This window comes from Equus caballus, chromosome X (genome assembly GCF_041296265.1).
Source record: "Equus caballus isolate H_3958 breed thoroughbred chromosome X, TB-T2T, whole genome shotgun sequence".
In the NCBI taxonomy this organism is placed as follows: Eukaryota; Metazoa; Chordata; class Mammalia; order Perissodactyla; family Equidae; genus Equus; species Equus caballus.
In genome coordinates this window covers 3,370,355-3,394,820 of record NC_091715.1, presented here as the reverse complement: position 1 = coordinate 3,394,820, position 24,466 = coordinate 3,370,355, and positions in this window count along the sequence as shown.

Sequence of the window (24,466 nt, the reverse complement as noted above, 5' to 3'; positions counted from 1 at the left end):
CACAGAAATGAAACCATCAACAAAACAAAAAGACAACCTAACAATTGGGAGAAGATATTTGCAAACCGTGTATCACTTAAGGGGTTAATATCCAAAATATACAAAGAACTAATACAGCTCAACAACAAAAAAAACAACAATCCAATTAAAAGATGGGCAAAAGATCTGAACAGAGATTTCTCCAGAGAAGATATACAGATGGCCAACATGCATATGAAAAGATGCTCAACATCATTAGCTATCAGGGAAATGCAAATCAACACTACAATGAGGTATCACCTCACTCCCTTCAGAATGGCTATAATTAACAAGACAGGAAACAACAAATGTTGGAGAGGATGTGGAGAGAAGGGAACTCTTGTTCACTGCTGGTGGGAGTGCAAACTGGTGCAGCCACTATGGAAAGCAGTTTGGAGTATCCTCAGAAAATTAAGGATAGATCTTCCATATGATCCAGCTATCCCACTGCTGGCTATTTATCCAAAGAACTTGAAAACACAAAGGCATAAAGATACTTGCACCCCTATGTTCATTGCGGCATTATACACAATAGCCAAGACATGGAAGCAACCTAGGTGCCCATCAAGGGACGAATGGATAAAGAAGATGTGGTATATATACACAATGGAATACTACTCAGCCATAAGAAATGATGAAATGCAGCCATTTGCGACAACATGGATGGACCTTGAGGGTATTATGCTGAGTGAAATAAGTCAGAGGGAGAAAGTCAAATACCATATGATCTCACTCATATGTAGAAGATAAAAACAACGACAAACAAACACATAGCAATGGAGATTGGATTGGTGGTTACCACAGGGAAAGGGGGGAGGAGGGAGGGCAAAAGGGGTGATTAGGCTCACATGTGAGGGGATGGACTATAATTAGTTTTCGGGTGGTAAACATGATGTAATCTACACAGAATTCAAAATATACTATGATGTACCTCTGAAAATAAATAAATAAATTAACTAATTAAAAAAAGAAAGTAGAGGAAGGTGGGCACAGATGTGAGCTCAGGGCCAGTCTCCCTCAGCAAAAAGAGGAGGATTAGCGGCAGATGTTAGCTCAGGGCTAATCTTACTCAAAAAAAAAAAAATTGATAATCAGGAAGATACTTGACATATTAACCCTTCATTACTAATCAAGAACTGGGACTTGTGAATCGAAAGTTACCATGGAAGTTGGAAGGAAAGAAAGAAGGAAGAGAGGAGAAGAGAAAACAAAAACCCAGAGGACAACTTATGGGTTTCTTCATTTAACGTTTTAAATTTTTTCCAGCTTTCTTGAGATACAATTGACATATAACACTGTGTAAGTTTGAGGTGTACTATGTGATAACTTGATAGATGTATATATTGTGAAATGATTACCACGATAAGGTTAGTGAACACCTCCATTACCTCACAAAATTACAATTTTTTTGTGATGAGAACATTTAAGATTTATTGACTTAGCAACTTTGAAGTATACAATACACTATAGTTAACCATAGGCTCCATGCTGTACATTAGATCTCCAGGACTTACTAATCTTATCACTGGAAGCTTATACCCTTTAACCAACATCTCCCCATTACCCCATGTCCCAGGTCCCAGTCCCTGGTAACTACTTTTCTATTCTCTGTTTCTGTCAGTTTGACCTTATTTTAGACTTTACGTATAAGTGAGATCATACAGTGTTTGTCTTTCTCTCTCTAACTTATTTCACTTAGCGTAATATCCTCCAGGTCTGTTCATGTTGTTCTCCACCTGCAAATAGCAGATGAGGCACAGCTTGAAACAGGGATGGTCCGAGAAGTGTTTCTTACCATATCAGGATAAGCTCTGGTTAGATATATAGGAGTTCACTCATCGATGTATGCAGTCACATTACTTACACAGAAGGGAGCCATTTTGGTTATGAAATTTCTCCAATTTCTACTCATACAGTTACATAGCCTCCATAAAATTTTCCCTAAGGTCATGTCCTATAAATTGATGGAGTCCAGGTTTCCTTACCTTAAGCAACACCAGTCAGGCTAGGTACATCCTACCAAAAGCATTCCATAGATAAAGATTTTCCCTCTGAGATAACAATAGAGTGCTTCCCAGGAGGTTTCTCATGAGCATGCTTTCAAGAGGATTTGACCCATTTACCTTCCTTCTTTCTTTACCAGAGAAGAGAAAGAATGCATTGCAGATCTGTAACTTAACCCCTTCCTTCCCACTACTACAAATAAACAGTCAGACTTGGTGGTTTTCAAATGGTGTTTTCTAGACCCATAGATATTATGTATAGGTTTCCTAGGGTGTAGATGATGAGAAAATGGATACATGGGATCCTGATAGCATGTGTGTAGGGACAGCAGTTGGCTTTCCTACTCCTTCCTCAACTAGGTAATTTCTTCTGTAATCTATTTTATGTATTGTGCTTCTGCATAGGATTCTGCAGGAACTAAGGATTTTCAGGCTCAAAAAGTGATGTAATGTTTGAAGAAAGTAAAAGTGTTTTCATCTATGAAAGGAAAATCCTGGACGTAATATGCAGTAACGTTTGAAGGAAAATTTTGAGGAGAGTTGAAAGGAGCACCATTGATCTGAAATAGAATGCTTTCTATCTCATAGTGACTTTCTCTCATATCTCTACAATATGTCTTCATTTCTGCAACTATTAAATTTCTTTCAATGCTCAACTCAGCGTATTCTTCAGTAGAGTCATTATATACCCCGATACAGTGCTTTCTCTCTCTTCTGAATTCAAACATACTATTTATTCCACCTTTTTGATAGTCATTATCCTATTACGTCGTTGGAAATTATTTTGTTACCTGAATTTCAGTGTTTACAATTTATTATTCTCACTTCTAGTGACCTTTTCCTGTGTATTCTTATAAAGAAAAAAATCCCATGAGGCAACGTGGAGAGCCAATGGTGTAACTGTATTCTGAGTACAAAGACTTGAAACCTGAGGAACCAATGGTACAGTTCTGGCTTGAGGCCAGCAGGCTGGAGACCCAGGAAGCATTGATGTGTTTGTTTGAGTCTGAAGGCAGGAGAAAATTTATGTCCCAGATCCAAGGCAGTCAGACAGAGTAATTCCCTCTTATTGGTGGGAGGGTCAGCCTTTATGTTCTATTCAGACCTTCAACTGATCAGATGAGGCCCACTCGTGTCTAGGAGGGCAATCTGCTTTATTCAGTCTACCCATTCAAACATTCAGATCATCCGAAAACATTCTTACAGGCAAACCCTGAATAATGTTTGACCAAATATCTGGACACTCTACACTCTATGGCTAGTCAAGTTGACACATAAAATTAACTATCACAGTTAGTCTTAAATCCTTTTACAAATGTTTTACTTTAGGCCAAAAGGGAAATTATGTGTAATGTTGACCCCTTGGCCCCAGTTCTTCCAGAAATAGTAGAAAATATCCTTTCCAAGGTAGTGAAGCAAAGAGAAACAATAGTGTTTCATATATATTCATTGACTGTCTATAGTATATTGTTTCATCCACAGCTGTGGAAAACTTTAGAATGAACAGTGAGTTGCCTCTTAAACACTAAGCAATCTGGTCATCTGGTAATTGTCCATCTGAGGGCCTGACTACTCTCCACCAGGATTTGGAGACTGGTCACTTGCTGGATTGCTGTTAATGTTGACATAGTTTCCCCAATCCATTTGGCTAAAACTCACAGGTTCTCCCAACCCACCCTGGGCTGTTTGAAGGATTAGCTGTACCTATTGGAAGAGTTTTTCCAAATGTTTCCCATCTGCTTGAATGAAGAATACAAAACACTCAACAAATTCACCAAGAAAATCACCCAAACAAAAGAAGCTCTATCAGTCTTTGACCAAAGCTACCCATAACTTGATTGAGTTCATGTTACTCTTACTAAACCATCCTCCAGCTATCCAACCTCCAAGATACCTGGACAGTTCTCAGGCAGGAGAACAAGGCAGTTCTAAGTGACAGGAGATCTATTTGTTCTTCCTTGAGACCAGTAGTCTTAGGTGAAAGAGCATCTTCATCATAAGTAACAGAATCCATCTGGCAGAAGCCCAATGGGGCCACCTGTCCCTTTCATTGCTCATAATAGAAACCTTTGTCCTGCTCTGTAGCCAAAATATCATCTATCTTGACAAATACATTCCCTTCTCTTGTAGTAGTTATTTTCTCTTATTCTTCATTTTTTCCTCTTCTTTTTAACCACAATGTACACAGGTCACATTAGTTTAGTGTTTACACATCATTTATTATTGAACACTATGTCATACATTTTTGATTAGTGATTTCCATTCCTTTTCTTTTTTTTCACACTCTAAGTTTGAGATATGGTTTTTTTCATTTCATTAATCATTTTCTGATATTTCCCCTGAGGCTCAAACTTCATTTTCCAATTCTTTTTTGCTAGGATTTCATTTTCTGCTGGTTTAGCTTCCCTTAACTCATAGAATAAAGTTTAATTTTTAAAACCTGACCTGTATCTGTGATTTCGTTCATCCCACTGGCTTAGAATAACACACTTCGGACTGGGTTCTGCAGTAAGGGAGCTACTGTCTGGATAATTAGGAAGTATATTCATGCATCACTTAATGAAAAGGATACGTTCTGGGAAATGCATCATTAGGTGATTTCATCATTGTGTGAACATCATAGAGGGAACTTACACAAACCTGGATGGTACAGCCTACTATACACCTAGGCCATATGGTACTAATCTTATGGGACCACAGTCATCTATGTGGTCTGTTGTGGACTGAAATGTTGTTATGCGGCACATGACTGTACAGCTATTTCTATTGAATAACAATATTTAAATGAAACTATTTGTGTGGGTAAGAATTGCAACTCACACAATTTCTTGAGAGAGCAAAATTTTTTAAATGTGTCCACTGTATGTCCAATGAACATTTCCCAAGACATACCAATGAATTTCTTTATCAGATTCCACTCAGATTTCAGTCCTTACAATTTATCTTCCTCACTTCTGGTGACCATTGACCCTTATCTGGACTAGCAATTGAAGATGCTGCAGTTTCAACCCTGGTTTTCACCATCAGGTTACAATATCCTTCATGGACCTCGAAATCTGATGATGGTATGGATTCTTCCTTTCTTAGTTGTAGTCTCCATTTTGTCAGTCAAGTCTGGTCACTGGATCCATGTCACATTTCCCATGATTGGAACCCCTGAAATGAGAAATTCTCTAGTCACCCAGGGACTGTCTTTGTCTGATGTTATTCATTAGGTCTCAGCAGAGACTTATCTCCTCCAGGAAGTCTCCTTTCATCTCCCTTGCCTGGCTGCTCCTTTACAAACCATTTGTTTTCCCCACTAGGCGGGATGTCCCCCAAGGAGTGGTGTGATATCTCATTTGCAATTGTAGCTGCCCTGCCCCTCATGAACAGCCTTGTCATAAAACCGCACCATGGATGCTGCCAAAGAGTTATTGAATAACATAATGAAATGTCAAGTTTTATTCTCTACATTTTAGATTTAATTTAGATGTATGGAATCCTGATTCGAATGCAGTTTTTGTTGTTGTTGTTGTTGTTGTTGTTGTTGTTTGCTATTCTGCTGCATTGGGCTACTTAGATTTAAGTTCTTTGTTCTCATGCCGTGGGTATAGTTCCCGCTCTTTAATTCTGTATTTGTGTGTGTGTGGGTTTCCCTTACTCATCTTGAATAAGGTGATAGCTTGTCAACAGGCTGGTGGAGGAGAGTGTCTGAACCTCATTGTCTCACAGTTGCTCCCATCTGGAATGTGGTGGCAGCCTGACATGGACAGTCTCAAGTCCCCTCTGTTCCAAGCAGCACTTGTCCAACGTTTTCCGGCTGTTTCTTTGTCCTCCTACTCCCTCAGTCTGTTTCCCTACTTTTCTGAGCTGAACTTAAACAAATTTTTTAAAAGTTACTCCCAGATTCAGAGCATGCATGGCTACTGGGGTTCTTTTTCTCCGCCCTTAGTAACATACAGCATTCTATTTAGAGTAAAATTCGCTCCCAGGACGTGCTCTGCCGCTAACATTCTGCACCCTTGCGCCTGGTGCATCCAGGATCTGCACCCTCTCTCTGCATGGAGGAAACAGAAGCAGAAACGTGGAAACAAATGGGAGACGCTCACCCAGCGTTCTGCTCTGGAGGGTTGGAGAATTTCTGCAGTTTATTCGTTTTTGGTTTCTTTGTTTTTTGACTTTAATTTAAGCCTCGGCATTGCATAAATGGTGAGAAGCACATTCGCACCCTTCTTAGGTGGACTCAACAACAGAGGCTGGTAACTACTGTAGGGACCCGAAATTGGCCATCCCAAGATATGTCTCTTTGGCATCAGGATTATTTGAGGCTGATTGCTTTTGATAAACTGGGACAGGGAAGGAGGCTCTGAGGAATGGAACTTGCCCTTCGTTAGGACACATTTACATTTGTAAGGTAAATCTCTATCTGTAAAAGGTGCCTCCCTCTCTGTACCTGGAAGAAGAAAGGAGATGACCTTCTCTCTAGAAACTCTTAATCAATACCAAAGGCAACGACTTAAATCTGCATTTTATTGTGCTTGTCTGGTAACCTCCTGTAACTAACTTCCCTCCCCCTCCCAACGTTGGCGTTTCTTTAAGGATTAAGCATCTTTCCTTAGGCGAGGAACCAATTGCAGCACTCATCTGTGACCCCCCAGCCCAAGGTAGCACACCTGCCACCCCGCGGTGTTCACTGAGACAGCAGACCTATCTGCCGTTTCCATCAAGATCTGTGCTGACAGAACAGCCTCATGACTGTTGTAAAAGGGACATTTCAATCACATGTGAAACACCCTGTTTGGGGGTATATAACCACTCTGTGCACCCCACTTCTTCGGTGGGAAGAAAGGACCCTGGGCCATGGTTCCTCATAAAGCTTTGTTTAATTTTCTCTTGCTATTCTGTCTCATGTGAATTTAATTCATTCTCCAGCCAGACGAACCCACATTTGGGAAGAGGAAATGTTTTCCTCCCCTACACTACAAAGTGGTAGTTGGCTTTAGGACCCGTTTCGTAGTTTTATTGGTACTCAGCCACCCCTATTCAGAGTTGACCACCTGGCTCGCAAAGCCAAAAATATTATCAGTCCCGTTGTAGAAAAATATGCCGATACTTTTTCTATGTTGTAAAATGAAGCTGGGGTTTGTTATGAGCAAAAATCTGGGTGGATTTTCTCCTTTCTTTGTTTTTTTTTCTTTTCTTTCCTACAAAACAATTTGTTTTGGTTCATATTCTGAATTCTTCCCAGATATGTAGGCGTCAGTTTCTCTGTCATGTTTGCAAATGTTATTGACCCCCTCTCTCCCTCTTTCTCTCTAGTACCTTCACAATATAAAGTTTGAAAAGACAAAGTCTTCGTTATGCCTGTCAAGAGAGCTATATCCTCAAAATAGGGTACATGTGTTAGAACATTTTCTTTCAATTAATATTTGCCATTTCACGGTGAGAGGGTTTGTTTTTAACGTTAGATATTCCCAGGCACATTCCTGAAAAGGCAAGAGAGACGGCATTTTGCAAAATGTAACGGAACTAATGACAAAGGAGAGTTTATGTAAAAAATGCACAGGTTGTTGGGCTACGTGTAAAATACAAGTGTATTAACTGATACAGGTTACCCTATAGTTAGCCCCAAAATTGTCCTCGAATTTTGTTGAAGTACAGGTTACAATGGTAAAGAATTCAAGGGAAAAAATACATCAATTCCAAATGATCACAATACGACAAAAATCCTGTATCTACCAGATGAAGACAAAGAATTTGTAGGGGAAAAACATGAATCTTTTATTTTCTAAGTGATGTAAGTGAAAGGGGGAACACTTTTAAAATGCAGAAAATGTACAAAGAAAAAAAATCAGCATTATCCTGCAGTTCTTAAAATAGCTAATGTTAATTACACAACTTAACATTTTGATGCCTTGTCTCTTTCCCCCTCAGTAGATCTTTGATATTTTAAGTGGCATGATTGCTCAATGTGGAGATAAGAGACGGGGGCATTGAAGAGATTTCACAGCTGATAGTGAAAGGATATTTAAAATAAAAGAAAACACAGTTTAAAAATTAACTTAATGGACAGTACTTGTGTGGGCATGCATACTGTGTGTGTATGTAAAACTCTGAATACCAGAATAAAAATGCAGTATAACGCAGGCCTGCCGGGTGCTTCAGCAGCCCGGCTCTGCCAGTTCAGATCCTTGATCCCGGCAGTGGATCTACGCACCACTTGTCAAGCCATGCTGTGGCAAGTATCCCACAAATAAAGTAGAGGAAGATGGGCACGGATGTTAGCTCAAGGCCAGTCTTCCTCAACAAAATGAGGAGGATTGGCAGCAGATGTTAGCTCAGGGCTAATCTTCCTCAAAAAAAAAAAAAATTCAGTATAATGTGATTTTCATAAGAAATTCAGGAATCGTTTAAATAGGAACTTAAACAGGATTTAGTTTTCCTTTGTAAAAATGGTTTAAGAGCAAATTATGAACAATTTAGTCTCACGAATACCCTTTGGGGAGATTCTATTTGCTTATTAAAACATTATACAGTATTGAACATAATTCAATTTAATCACTCTCTCAAAAGGACAATTATTAAGAAAAAAACCCCAAAACCAAAAATCTGTACTTTGGCAATAATCATTATTTGGAAACAGCAATTTTTTCTTTTAATTTTAATTTTTAACAACTGCTGTAAGCTTATTGCCAAGTTATGTATTTACATTTTTATTTTATAACTAAACAATAGATACTTTCTTCTCTAATGATATTTTTTCCTTTTGGGAGAAGTGTATTCATAATAAAAAATTAATGCCAAAAACCGTTTCCACTTTTTGATGATAACAAGGACTCCTCTTCCATCCTCCAAGTACAACCATTGATGACATGTGTCTCTTTTATCTGCCAATAAGAGGCTCACTGGTATCCTCTGAGACACCACTGCAGAAATTTACTCTTTCCATCCAAAATTTATTTTGTCCCTGAGAAAACTGACAAATGAGGGAAGCTATCACAATTAGGGTTTCCTCTGTACAAATAATAAATAAAATATGTGTGTATTTAAAATACAGCAGACGTGATTCTAAACATTCAGTATCATTTATTTGTGACACCATGAGAAAAGTCCAATTATCCTCCTCATTTCACAGCTGAGGAAATAGAGTCACAAAAATTTTAAATAAATGGTGCAAGGTCACATGGACAATGGTCCAAAGTCTCATGAGGAGTCAATGGAGGAGTTGAAATGGGAAACAAGTTGATGATATTCTATTTCCTTTGCTCTTAAATAACTACATAGTAATTTAACTACCTAAGATGGTGCATTTGATGCCCATTTATTTCTTTTGATATAGATATGATTGTACAAGATGTAGATGCAGGAAGTCAAAATTGTTCTATAATCGTTTCCTGGCCAAGAAACTGGCTGCCCCTGGGTGAAATAAACCATCAGAATTCCATGATCTTTCCACGATGCCACCTTCTTACTGTAGAAATAGATATGTGCTTCAAATGGGGTCCCCACAGCTGTCTGCAAATGTTGATGCAAATAATTTTCAATGGTGATAATGGGGTTTCAGGCATTGAGCTATCCGTTCTCCTTTGCCCAATTCTCTTTATGAGCAAGAGCATCCATTTGTAAAAGAGCTGACCAGGGTTAAGTCTCTGGAGCAAATATAACGCTAATAGACCTGCAATGGGCTATCACCTTTGACCCAGTTCTCATTTGCAGGCTATTCATCCCTGTGGAGTTGAGCTCAGGGTTGTGTATGGACATGAGGCCAGATAAAGATGTAGAATGTCCCGTGTTATAGACCTTTCTCCTTGTCACCTTTCCGCGGACCTATGGATCGTCCATTAAACACTTACAATGGTCCCTTCCTCCCAGGGGAGAAACCATGATCTAAAACGACTGCAATTTTGAACAAAATTCTGGTTCAGAATTAAATAGCACTTTAACATATGACAGATAAGCTTACTTTACTACGTGTAGAATTAATTTTCTCCTAGGAAATATAGAATGATGTTATAAGCCATATTCAGAAATTACTCATTAATGATTTTATTCTCAATATAGCAGAAGAAGCTGGATTTAGTAGTGGGAGTATAGCATCCATCAGAAGGTGTGGTAAGCTGTTGTTTAAAGTTCCTTCATGGGGCCAGCCCCGTGGCCCAGTGGTTAAGTTTGCGTGCTCTGCTTCAGCAGCCCAGGGTTTCACTGGTTCAGATCCTGGGCACAGACCTAGCACTGCTCATCAAGCCGTGCTGAGGCGGCGTCCCACATAGCACAACCAGAAGGACCTACAACTAGAATATACAACTATGTACTGGGGGGGCTTTGGGGAGAAGAAGGAAAAAATAAAATAAAAATAAGATTAGCAACAGATGTTAGCTCAGGTGCCAATCTTTAAAAAAAACCAGATTCGTTCATGTGACAATATAATTTCACACCTAGAAAATCAATTTGTGAGGTAGAAGGTAAGGGCACTGTGCACCTAGTGTCCTGAAAAACAAACTAGTTACCGTGATAAAACAAGTTAAAGCAAATATGTTTAGATAGAAGGACCAAATACATGCGATATGAAATATTCAATCAACAGGAAAATCTAGCTATATTTTCAAATCTTACCTCAGGGATTTATGTTGATTAGCAGGATTACAAAACTTTGATAGAACTGGTTATATAATAAACATTCACGTAAGTCAATTGGACATGAAGCCCTTTCATGGTTTCCACTTAGAGAAAGGATGCCATCACACTGCAGAAAAGAAAAAAACTCCCTTAAGTAAAAGGCTACAGTAAGGAAGCTGTAATAGATTTCTGTGCCTTCCTTCTACAAATACCGTTGGAACAAAAAAGGGTCTGTGGAGAAGAATGTGAGAAAAATAACAGATTTGTGGAAAGGTCAATGGAACACCCAGGGAAACTTTGTAGGTAGTATCAGAAAATGAATGTACCCTGGAAAATGAACCCAACCATGTGTGCCATCTGCCCACATGGGAACCCAGTGTGCTCAGACCCACATTGCCCCTCTGCTCCTGACTCATGCCGTCATGAAGTTTTACCTCTGACCTACAGGGATTTGCATTTTCTCCTGGTTTTTTTTTTTAAAACAGCTTTCTTGATGTGTAATTGATATACAAAAAACCTTCACATATTTAATATATACAATTTGGTACACTTGAACATATGCGTGGAGCCGTGAAACCGTCACCACAATCAAGGTAATAACCATATCCATCATCACCTTCGGAAGTTTCCTCCTGCCCTCTTTCCTTTTTCTGTGATTATAATGCTTAACTTGAGAACTACTCAACAAATTTTTCAGTGTACAATGCAGTGTTGTTAACTATAGGCACTGCAGTGTACAGCAGAACTGGGGACATCTGTTTTTGAAAATGGTCTCCTCTACAAAATAAGTGCCGTCATCCATTTTTTCAAAGTTGTTTACAATTATGTAAATATTCTGTAATTATTTTTGATCTTGAAGGTCAACCTACTAGGTTGAACAGTATCTCCCCAAAGGTGTCCATCTAGAACCTGTGAAGGCGACTTTATTTGGAAATAGGGTCTTTTCAGATGTCATCAATTTAAGTGAGGTCACACCGGGTCAGAGTGGGCCCTAATCTAGTGACTGCTGTCCTTATGAAAAGAGGGGAATCTGGATGCACACACAGGGAAGATAGCCATGTGAGGGTAGAGGCAGAGATTGGGGTGATGCAGTGCAAGCTAAGGGATCCCAAGAATTGCCAGGAACCATCAGAAGCTGGAAGAGGCAGGAAGGACTCTCCCCTGGAACCTCCAGAGGGAGCACGGCCCTGTGACACCTTCATCTGACTTGAGGTCTCCAGAACTGTGAGAGAATATTTTGTTTGTTTTGTCACTTGGTGTGTGGTACTTTGTTACAGTAGTCCTAGGAAACTAGTGCAGTTATTGGTGGCATATTAGGTCTATATAATAACGAGTAACTTCACATCTGATGAAGAAATAGAAGTTCTTCAGTATATCCAAGTTGATGTAGAATTTAAATTGTCTTCTCTTGTTTTGAGTTTACTTTAAAAATACAAGGCAAATCTGCGATGCGTTTCTTATTATTCTTCCGAGTGATGGTTTTAAAAGTATTAATATTCACAGTTTATAAATCTGTGAAAACTATAGTATATAAGTAGGCAAAAGATCTGTGAATATCCTTGCAAAATTGTCATTTAACATATAAGGTCCTTAAAATGTAAAACCAAAAAGTGGCTTAGAGACCAATTTAATTGGGAAACAGCAATTGTCAGATTTTTGGATACTTACAAATTACTTGTAAAATGCATTAAAAATGGAGATCCCAGGGGCCGGCCCGGTGGCGCAGCGGTTAAGTTCGCACGTTCCGCTTCTCGGCGGCCCGGGGTTCGCTGGTTCGGATCCTGGGTGCGGACATGGCACTGCTTGGCAGCCATGCTGTGGTAGGCGTCCCACGTATGGACTAGAGGAAGATGGGCATGGATGTTAGCTCAAAGCCAGGCTTCCTCAGTAAAAAGAGGAGGACTGGCAGTAGTTAGCTGAGGGCTAATCTTCCTCAAAAAAAAAAACCAAGAAAACAAAACAAAACAAAACAAAAATGGAGATCCCAGCCCTGCCCAGGATCCTGATTCTGCAGGTCTGGGGTGAGACAGCTGTACGCGAGTGAGGACCCAGGAGAGCCGGAGACAGGTTGATTGAATAGGATGTTGCTCTTAGAACCATCTCATATTTATGTTCCAGTTCTGACCCTTCTCAATTACATCTCATTGCAAAGTTAACCTAACTCTGTGGGCCTCAGTTCCTCATCTGTAAAATGGGAAAAACTAATGCTAACACCTTGCATTGACATAAAGATCAATTAAAGAACACATATGTATACATTTGTAAGCAATATAAAGTTATATTGTACATTATACTATATCATATGAATGTAATTTTTATGTATTATATTAATATACTATTACATAATATAAATATGCATACATGTGTTGTACATATGTAAATAAATATGTGTATTATATATAAAAGTCATTATAAAAATATGTATATTATAATGCATTCACACAATACATATATATTCCTCAGCCCAGTGTGTGGGTCATATTGAGTTCTGCATAAATAGCAGAACTTGCCAATATTAACTTCAAAGCCATTGTTTTAAAGATTAGAATACCAGAATTTAGCATTTTTAGCAGTAGTTGACAGACCCAGGGTCATGCAGCAACTTCATGCTGACTCCATAATTAAAATCAGATTTTCTCTTCCCAATTCTCTTTCTTTAAGAAAAAAAATTGCCAAAAAGATGTCTGCTTTGGGGCTGGCCTGGTGGCATAGTGGCTAAGTTTGCACACTCTGCTTTGGCTGCCTGGGATTTGCCAGTTCGGTTCCTGGGCACGGACCTACACATACCACTCATCAAGCCATGCTGAAGCAGTGTCCCATATAGAAGAACTAGAAAGACTTACAACTATCATATACAAGTATGTACTGGAGCTTTGGGGAGAGAACAAAAAAAGAGGAAGATTGGCAACAGGTGTTAGCTCAGGGCCAGTCTTCCTCACCAGAAAAAAAAGCGTAACTTAAAAACAAAGTTAAAAAAAAAGATGTCTGCTTTATTTTACATGCTTCATAGTTTTTGAACTGCGTTATTTTTATATGGTTTATTCTTTTAGGGAGAAAAGATATTGTTTACTGAACATTTGGTTGTATCATTTAAAACCCTGATTTATTGTTAAGCCATTTAACTTCAGTGCAATGCTTCCTTTCTATGAACAGATATTTGTGAAGGATGCTATAGAGGACATTGTGAATATAAGAATTTATCTTTGGTAATTTTTAAAAATATGTTTTGTGGAGCCAGATAATTTCTGAGTAATATTTTCCCCTGCCATAAATTATTTTGCTGTGCAGCTACTGTTTCTACCCTGAAAACACATCTCAAAGACAATTCCCCTGCGATTAGAAACCACCTATTGGAGTCGAGGAGGTTCATAGATATTTCATATTTGCAGAGTGCCTGCAGCCGGAGGGACAGAGATGCATCACTCACGAGGTACGCTAACCCTTGGTTCCTGGGAGAGTGATACCTTTGTGGTTGGATAATGATATCTTGCTTGATAGCAAAGATCCAGTCATGCTTTATCTTCATCAAGGCTGCAATTACAACTGAGCGGGTGGCCCAGGGACTGAATTGTCTTGGGGTGCACGGAGGCACAGGCCAAGGATTAGGTGGGGCGACCGGTCATCAAGCTGTGATTATGCTGCTTGGGTTAGAATGAAGGAATATCAGCGTTCATGCTGCTTGCTGTAAATGCTTTACCCAGGAGACAGGCACAAATCAACCCCAGTCTCCCTGTCTTGAGAAGATGCTTGTCAATCAATTATGTGCAACAGAGTAGAGGGGATATGTCCTTGTATGAGGCTTCAAGCCCACAAAGAACCATGCAATGGTCTTTCCTCTCTCTCATGCTTTGTGCTTTGTTTTTGTTTTTCCCTTGCCCGATAATTCAGTTCCACATCATCACAAGTCCATTCCCAGGTCTGAGCCCAAGTTATGTAAGCAGCCAAGGTGGGCCCTTGATGGTTTTCAGTTTACACAGTGAATAAGAGCCGTAAATAGTGCAAAGCTGAACTCAAGCACCAAATTAGACTTCTCAGTTAACTTTTACTGTGTTGGAGATATTTGACTATCGGGAATATAGCTCTATGAACTAATATAAGCTAGGGCTGTAAATTTTCATTCATGATGGGATTTAATTTTCATAGGTATTGGGAAGGTGATCTTTATTTGCATTTAAAATGCTGTATGGATGAATTAATAAAAAATATATGATTGATGGACAGGATTATTAGAAGCAATATTCAAAGGGCGATTGCTTTCACAAATGATCATTCAGCTCTCCAGGCATGGAAAATGGATGATATCTTGCATATTGTATAGAATAAGGGTCCTGCGATGCAATATATTTATAAATATTTTCCTAACTGCTTTATGAATTATAGAAATAACAAAGCTGTATCTACCATACTCGAAGGACCAATTTAACACAATTGCAGAAGAAGAGCGTTCGAATGAGATTTAACAGCCCATAATTCGAAGGCTGAAAAAAAACTATGACTTCTAATGATTTCATAAGTATATTAATAGATTGTTCCTGATTTTTTAACTGTTTCAGTGCCAAAAGAGAAAGTAGTTACACTATTTCCAAAATGGTTGTAGAAATCATCTGTGCTTATTATTCAGCTTCTAGACACATTTCATTTATTCAGAAAGGCTCAGGGAGCACCTAGTAAGTGTAAGGACAGTACAGGAAAAGATGCAAATACCTGAGACACTTACCTCAAGATGCTCACAGTGTGCAGGAAACACACAAGTGACTGGACGGTTGCTAAGCTGTGTGCAAAGTGTCCTGAGAGCCATCAACATGAGCTGCCAAACATTTCCTAGAACCAGCACTAGGTGTGGTGTGAAGCATGACACAGGTGTGGAGAGTTTAGAGGAAAAGCTTATTCCAGCTTCTAGATAGAAAAGTATAGATTCTCAGTACTCACGGTATGGCTAGGGGAACAGCAGTGCATTAGTTTGCTAAGGCTGCCGTAACAAGCTTCTACAAATGGGGTGGCCTAAAACGACAGAAATTGATTCTCTTGCTGTTCTGGAGACCAGAAGTCTGAAATGAAGGTGTTGGCGGGGCCAAGCTCCTTCGAAGGCTCTAAAGAAGAATCCTAACTTGCTGCTTCTAGCTTCTAGTGATTGCCAGCCCTCCTTGGCTTTCCTGGACTTAGAGACACCTCACTGCAATCTCTGCCTCCATCTTCACATAGCCTTCTTCCCTCTGTGGTTCTGCATCCAAATCCCCCTTCTTAGAAGGACACTAGTCATTGGATATGGAGCCCACCCTAACCAATACGAGCTCATCTTAACTTGATTATTACGTGTGAAGACCCTATTTCCAAATAAGGTCGCATTCACTGGTACCTGAGGTTAGGACTACAACATGTCTTTTGGGGGACATGATTCAGCCCACTACTGGTAGCATCGGCATCATTTGGGAGATGGTTAGAAATGCAGATACCCCAACTCCATGCCAGACCTCCTGAGTCAGAATCTGCATTTTATCAAGACCTTCAGGTGATTTGTATGCATGGTAATGTTTGAGGAGCGCTGGTATAAGGAAAGACTGAACAGGTCCCGCCCTAAGATATGAAACTAGTTTAGTGTGATTGCAGTTCCTGAGGTGTCAGGATAGAGATGTGGGGCAGAAACAACAAGACAAGATTAAGAGGAAGGGAGGGACCAAACCTTGACGATCACAGGGTCACAGAGCATCTTGCTAAAGACTTTTTTTCTGGGCTGGAGGGCCCTGAAATACTTTCCAACATATAAGTATTGTGATCAGAATTGCCTTTTGTGTTTGTGTGGATGCAGTGGGGAAGACTTGATGGGATAAAAACTGGACAAGGAGTTGTATTTAGGAAGATTATCCAGGGATCGAGGGCGGAGTGTTGGGAACAGGCATCGAAGCAGCAGAGAGGGAAAGGAGCCAAGATATTCAAAATATAGGGGAACAAAAGCTTGACTCAATGACATTTGGTGACCCTCTGAATGTAGGGAGATGGAGAAGGGAGAGTCAACCATGATCCACAGTGGCACTGCGCAACTGTGTGGACAGTGGGGCAACTCACCCGTGATAAGGCAACTCAGGAGGACCAACCTTGGAAGAAGTTGTACAAATTTCATTTTTGAACATCTACAGTTCCAGTTATCTGCTTAGAGACATACTTTTGGAGGGCGTCATCGAGATATTGGTTCCTTTGGAGTCATAAGAATGAGTGTAATTATCTCAGGAGAGAATTTAGAGGGAAAAAAAGAAAAAAAGAGGGACAAGGACAGAATCCCAAATAAATAATCTTGCCTACTACTTGTTTGGAATAATATTGTAAAGAAATAAAGCCAGTGGGATGAAATGAAGACATCTCCCTTTGGGTTCGTCAATGGAGCAAAGGTAACTCCTTCCTGGAGACAATATAGCATGATGGCCAAGCCCATTGACTGGAGCCAGGCTTCCTGTGTTTGTCACCAGCTCTGTGATCTTGGACTCATAATTCAACATCTACAGGCCTCAGTTTCCTCACCTGTAAGAATTTGGGATAATGACCATATCCACCTCCTAGAGTTGGAACAACTGCCTGAAATATAGTAAGAGCTATATGAGCTGTTGCCCTTTTGATTATCACCATTATTAAGTAGTGATTGTATTTTTCACTCCAGAGGAGCCGTTTCTTTTTTAAGAGGGTATCGTCAACACTTAGTTGTCCTTTCAGGGAGAACCTTGCCAAACTATCAACAGTCTGCAGCTGTCAGCAACTTCATGGTTGGCTCAGCTGCATAGAGTCACCTCAAAAGGGTACACTCCTTCTGTGCTGGGGGGCATAAAAGTCTGACTAGCCCAGTCTTCCTCCCCCAAGGAGGCCCCTCGACAGGGTCTTAGACACTCCAGAACTCACCTGGATTGACTGACACTTTGTTGAACCAGCTCCTAAATTCCCTTTTCTTTCTTCTCAGTCTGCTTCTTCTGCCTGACTCCCCAAATACCCTGCTCCAACCTCCATCTCAGCATCTCCTTGGTAACAATTCAACATGCAACAATGACTATGTCATGCATGATGTCACAAAGGCACGCATCATCTCACAGGTTTATGAATTTGAGGGACAAAAAGCAAACATTAAATGAGGTGAGTCTTCATAATTTATTAACAGTGTATATTGTAGTATTCTAGCAGTGCAAAAAATGAATCCCTGTCTTTATATCTCATCTATTTTTATCAATTAGTTACCGTTTAGTTCAGAGTCCCAACTCAGAACAGATGATGCCCAAATTAGGATAATTTAAAAGAGGTAGTTACATGGCTTATTAGTTTCTTATTGCAGCTATAACAAATTACTGAAAACTTCGCAGCTTGAAACCACACGAATTTATTATCTTACAATCAGAAGTGGTCATTCTTGAGGTCAAATCAGAAATGGAATTCAGTGGACTAAAATTGAGTTTTCATCAGGGCTGCATTATTTCTGGAGGCTCTAGGGGAGGAGAATCCATCTCCTTTCCTCTTCAAGCTTCTGTAACTGCCCACACCCCCGTCTTGTGGCCCCTTCCTCCAGCTCCAGAACCAGGAATCACATCACCCCTTCTTTCATCTTTGTGTCCCCTCTCTGATTCTGATCATCCTGCCTCCCTCTCATAAGGAGCTTTGTGATTAAAATCTCCCTACTTTAAGATCCAGAACTTTAGTCACATCACCAAAGTCCCTTTTGTTACGTAACATAACATATTCAGAGGTTCTGGGGTTAGAATGTCATATCTTTGGGAGTCCATTTTGCTGCCTACTGTACACCAGGACTACATACGAAAAGGTGGCTGGGTTATAAGGGAGCCACAAAGAAGCAGCAAGAATTCATAATAGCAGAGATCTGACTGTTCAGAAGCCCATAGGGAGAAGGGGAAGAAAATTACCAGAACCAAAAGGAGAGGGTCCTATAGAGAAAGGAGGATCACGATGAGTTGCCTTTGCTGAGAGACCCTCTCACCCTAAGAAACATCACAGGGAGAAAGCAGGAGGTTAAACACCCTCAAATCATGTTCCTTTCTCCCCACACCCTGATGTCTTGGCAGGGCTTCCCATTGGCCAAATCCAAGCGAAACCAGAGTCAGGGACCCTACTAATAGAATCCATACAGGTCCGCCTCCATTCGGGGCAGGCAGCAAGGTGAAGGGAGGTGAGTGTATCTGTGTGTGTGAATGGGACTTCCAGCATTATGCACCCTCTACACCCTTCCACATTCATCCTTCATCTGGGGCAACATTCTGGCTTCAGTCTCCCATCCACCTCCATATCATTAGAGGTAGAGACCAGTTTGTTCATACTCCACTTGAAACCTCAAATGCCAGCCACCATCATGTCCTTGCTATAAACGATAAAAGGGAATGGAGAGGGAGAAACAGTTAAGTCACACTGGGATAGCGGCTGCAGACCGCAGCTCTGATCCTGGTAAGAAGACCCAGTTGGCAATTATATCTGCCTTTCTCCATCACCATTTTCCATTCCTCTATCTATTTGCGCTTGGAAGTTGGAAACATCAGCAGCAGGTCGCTACGGGGAGGTGTGAAAGAACTACATTAGTTGCAGTTTCAATGAAATATTGATTATACTATTCTTTTAATGTAGCTCAGTTGGAAAAGCTAGTATGTGTGAGTAAATCTGAAAATTTAAAGAGCTTCTCGCATTCTATCCCTAACAGAAATAGAAGTTGAATAAATCTAGACAAGTCTGGGGTAGGCTAGTAGGGAAAATTAAATATGCTATGTTTTACTTGCTGAAATATAGTGTTTTGTTAAAGTGAGGTAAAATTCAGATAACATAAACATTAACTATTTTAGAATGTACAATTCAGAAGCATTTAGTACATTCATAATGTCATGCAACTATCACCACTATCTAGTTCCAAAACATTTTCATCACCCTAAAATGAGACCCCACATCCCTTAAGCAGTCACTCCTCATTATGCCTTCCCCAGCCACTGGCTTGCATGAGTGTATGCATGCATGTGTATGCATGTGATATTATCTTGTCACAAAGAAATAAAAGCAAGTCATTCCACTTACCTTGTTTTAACTCCACATGGCTGATCTTGAAAACAATTAATGCCATTCTTGTCTTTAATACTTCCATAATAACTTTTTTATTATGGAAACTCCCAAACACATGCAAAAAGAAAAAAAGAGAGACTCTCACAGACCTGTCATGGATGTCCCACAATAAATATTTTCCAACCTTTTTTTCCCTTAACCTCCTACTTCTGTTTCATTTGTGTGTCTTTGTTGAAAGACTGTTATACCTGGTTCCAGACAACAGATGCTCCTACCTGTCATCCCTTCAGCTCTCATCTCTGACAGATATGAAGTTTATAAATAAAGATGATGCTACCATCACATCAGAACTTGTTTGAACAGTGTTCCCCAAAATAGGTCCATCTGGAACCCATGAACGTGATTTTATTTGGGAAAAGGGTCTTTGCAGAGATGATTAAGTTAAGGATCTTGAGATGATCATCCTGGATTAACTAGTGGGCCCTCGACCCAATGACAAGTGTCCTTATAAGAGACAGAGAAAGAGAAGAAAGATACACAAGGAAGGTGACAAGAAAACAGAGGCAGAGATTGGAGTGACGCTGCCACAAGCCCAGGAAAGCTGAGATTTTCAGCCGACACCGAAGCTTGGAGAGAGACATGGAACAGATTCTCCTTCAGAGCCTGTAGAGGGAGCCCACCCTACTGTCACCTTGGTTTCAAACTTCTGGACTCCAGAACAGTAAGTGAATGCATTTCTGTCCTTCTGAGTCACTCAGTTTGTGGGTACTGGTACAGCATTCTCCAGGAAACTAATACAACATCTAACAAAACAATCACATTAGTTTCTTAATGTCATCTCAGACTTACTTCCAAAGTTCCCTGATTTTGTCCAAAAACAACTTTTTTATACTTGATTTGTTTGGATAAGGATCCAGTTTAGGTCTGTAGAACCATCTTAGTGAGAAACACCATTCTGCAAACGTCCTGTGTTGAAGGGAGTTTAAATTGAGCCGCGCAGAGCAAACCCATTCTCTACAATTGCGTAGGATAACCTGAATGGAAAGCAGTTGCTCAGATTTACATTAAATGTAAAAATAAACAACCCAAAAATCACCTACAACTAGGTATGTCACCGTAGATACAGTCAAGCAGAAAACTAAAGAAAAGTGTCAAGTATAGGGACTTAATTTGTGAAGAGGAAACGACTCCTCCAGGATGACTCAATAAGTACATCTGTGTCTTTTTACTTTCCTCTTTTCCCAGAAGATATTTGATATTCTGTGTCCTGGGTAGAATATGGCACTGAATATGATTTTACGTTGTTCTTATGCCCCACCATCCAAGATCTTGTGAATCAGCATTTGTTTTATAAGGAGATACCCTAGTATTCATATGCACAATAGAGTTTGAGACATGCTGCCTTTGTAACTGTGGATGCCCCATGAAGGCTTACTGAACTCAGCTGAATTTATGTTAGATTTGATGACTAGGGTGATGAATCCTGCATGTCTTTTGTCTTGAATGGAAGTAGCTCATGAGGCTGAAGCATTTAGAGTCCAGGTTTATTTTCACCTGATTTGGCTTTTGGTCATGAACCTGAGTCTGATCTTCATAGGTAAGTACCTCGATTTGGAATCCATCAGGCATTCCCCTCAAGGAGACATAAGTAAACAGTTTTCACTCTTTTTACTTTCATTGCCTTTCCACACTACCGTGAAGCTACTGAATGTCCAGAACGAGACGTAATTAATAAATGAGTTTAAGCTATCTGAGAGAAGTAATGAATTTCTTATATGTTACTAATTTACCCCTTCCTCATGGGCAGACTTGCTTACATAAAGATAGTAATTTAGAACTGTGATTAAGAAGCTGGATGCCTCGGAGTGATGGACTATGGGAGACAAATTGCTCAATATTTTCACATCTCACATTTTAATTTTGTACTCCATATTGCGCTTCTGATGCTACCACAAATAGCTTCTTTGAAGGTCACCGTGTGCTTTTTAATGTGTTAAAAGTAGAAGAGTGGTTAGGACTAGGTGTTTTAAAACCCTTTGTGGAAAAAAAATCAGCCAAAATGTGCCTTCTTGTGCTCAAAATATATTTGAGTATGTTTGAATTTTTGATATCAACATTTACACCTGTTATGAAAGTAATGATTAAAATCCCACGTTTATTAAAGTGAGATGTTTTAGTCATGCAGTTTTATAAAAGATAATTTCAATCCTGTCATTGAATTTTAATTTTATGGCACAATTGGGTCTTCAGTACAAACAAATCCACATAATGTATTGATAAGAATTAAAGATAAACATGAAATTGAATTCTGATAGAGTGCATTGATAACAAATTATTTTAAGGGGCATGCACAAATAATGAATGTTTGAAATATTCCAAATATATGCCTTCCCTGGGACAAGAGGAAGCAAAGATTCTCATGAAGATTGTAAATAAGAGACTTCTATTTATTTACAGAATATAAGGTTTCAGGTTTGACCCAAGCAAAGAAGTGAATCTGTGCTATAGAAAATGACACCCAAAGGTTAGGTGATTTTTGAGCAGAAATCAACAAAAAGGACAAAGTTGCACTCATGAGACATACCATTTAATTCATAGATCAATGCCAATTCCTCCTGATTAAACAGGTGAGAAATCTGAGATTCAGTGAGGCTAAACAACTGTGCAATTTCATTTCCCAATTTGTCTCCAAACCAGGGCTTGAGAGAAAATTTCCATCCGGAGTTGCCTCCCCAAAGCAGTGTGTTCTATCTGTGTAGAGCAAGGGGTGGCTGAGAGGTGTGGGTTCAGGGATAGTTGACATATCTGTACACATTCCTTTGCATTTGGCTATTGCATTAATGCAAGGATTCTTGCCTAGGAGACCCAAATTTTCCTAGGAAATGATGCCAGAGTTTTCCTGGGAAGTCACTGTTTGGCTGTGACATTTCTCCATTTGACCAAAGCCGCATTTGGAATGGGCAGCTCCTTGTTCCATAAAGCTATGTGGGTGTTGACCTTAGGCTCATGAAGATGTAGTTATGATCTGTCAATTCTATCTTCTCTTCTGTTCTACTCCTAGTTGCCAAGGAAACTAAGGTCATTATTACAGTTTTCTTTAGTAAGGTAGTTCCCACCCAATCTGAAAGGAGTCATCAACAGCTTCACTTTGCAGGGATGGGGGAATGATAAGACTTGGAGGGTATTTGGCTGAATCCTTTGGAAAAACTATGGAGTCCATGTGATATCTTTCCTCTCCCGTGTCCCTAGGGACTTTTCCTAATCCTGGCCTCTGTGACCTACCTATAATAAAATGATACCTTTATGCACTTTGGGGAGTGAACATGTTCAGCATCTCTGAAATGCAGTACATATGGTGTTGCTGACCTTTCTCTAACCTCAATCAAAGGAGAGCAGCAGTATAGCCTCTTATTGCTTTCTTCCATTGCTTCGGTCTTTGTTTATTCTATTTGGATATTATCAAGGCATCTTGCATGCCTGCCATAGCATAGCATACTTTAATTCAATAGATAGTGATCATTACATGTTTTCACAAAAGTTCAAATTGTATGCATTGCACATTTTGAAAGCAAAAGTTCATGCGTAAGACATACAGGTTAATTCATAAAAATTTGTAGCATTTTCTGATCCCTATATGATACATTATCTGAACATTAAGTTTAGGAAACTGCCCATTATTCTGAAATACTGCACACATATTATATTCAGTGGATCTTAAAATACTCAGCATCCTTACATGAAGGCATAGCAACTCTGATTCAGATAAGACAAAATTTTCTGAATACATATGTATGGAGAAAATAGAAAGGGAACATCAGTTTCAAGGGGAAGTTGGCATGAAATATTCTCTGATATACAGTCATAAGATGTAAAGATGACTAGTGAAAAATGTTTTTTTGTCCCCACTACACAAATGTGTAATTTTCTGAACCTGGAATTAGCAAGAAACTCATTTTGTTAAGCCTTTTATGCAGAAATTTGTAAAATATTGTATGTGAGTTTCCAGAGCTGTTATCATTGGGGTATAAATGGGGCAGGCAAGACTCCTACCTCATAGTATTGCTTTCAGGATTAAATGAGGGAAATGAGGACAAAGGAACAGTCCATAAATGTCTATTATCATGGTTTATTTGATACCGTATCCATTTTATATTTTTATAAGCTCCTTGAAAAAAATCGAATTATTATACTAATACTTATTATTATACTGAAACTGCCTAATTGGTTCATTCATGTTGAATATCAAAAGATTTGTGCAATATTTGAGGATGTCTGCCCTATGTAGAGATCTATGGATGAAAAAAATCTGAAAGAAGTTTTCATGGAAATAACTTTATGATGGTTATAAAAAGCAGTAGTTTGAAATAATTAAATTATTGCGGTCCCATAAATTAACTAAAAGTCATTGAAATATACACTTAAAAGGGGTGAATTTTAAGCTTTGTAAATTGTAACTCAATAAAGATGTTTAAAGAGCGCTACTGGTTTTATTATACAGCCAATTTGCGTAGGGCTTTATAAGATGATATCTAAGGGATAGACTACAAATTAAGCTTCTGATAAAAAATTTCTATTCACAACTCTTAAGGGATTGGCAAAATTCTCTACTTCATTTGTAACTAAGAAAGCAGATGATGTTTTGCCTTATCAATCGCGACGTTCTTCTGCATTGTCTAAGATCTGCTGACCACTTCTGGGCATCCTTCAGTATCTGTGTCTCATGGCAGGATACTCCGGGATGTCATTTCCATGGAATTGGCACTTGAGGTGAATTTCAGAAAATTCTTTCTTTCTGCATATCTAATTGTTGAGTTTAAGTA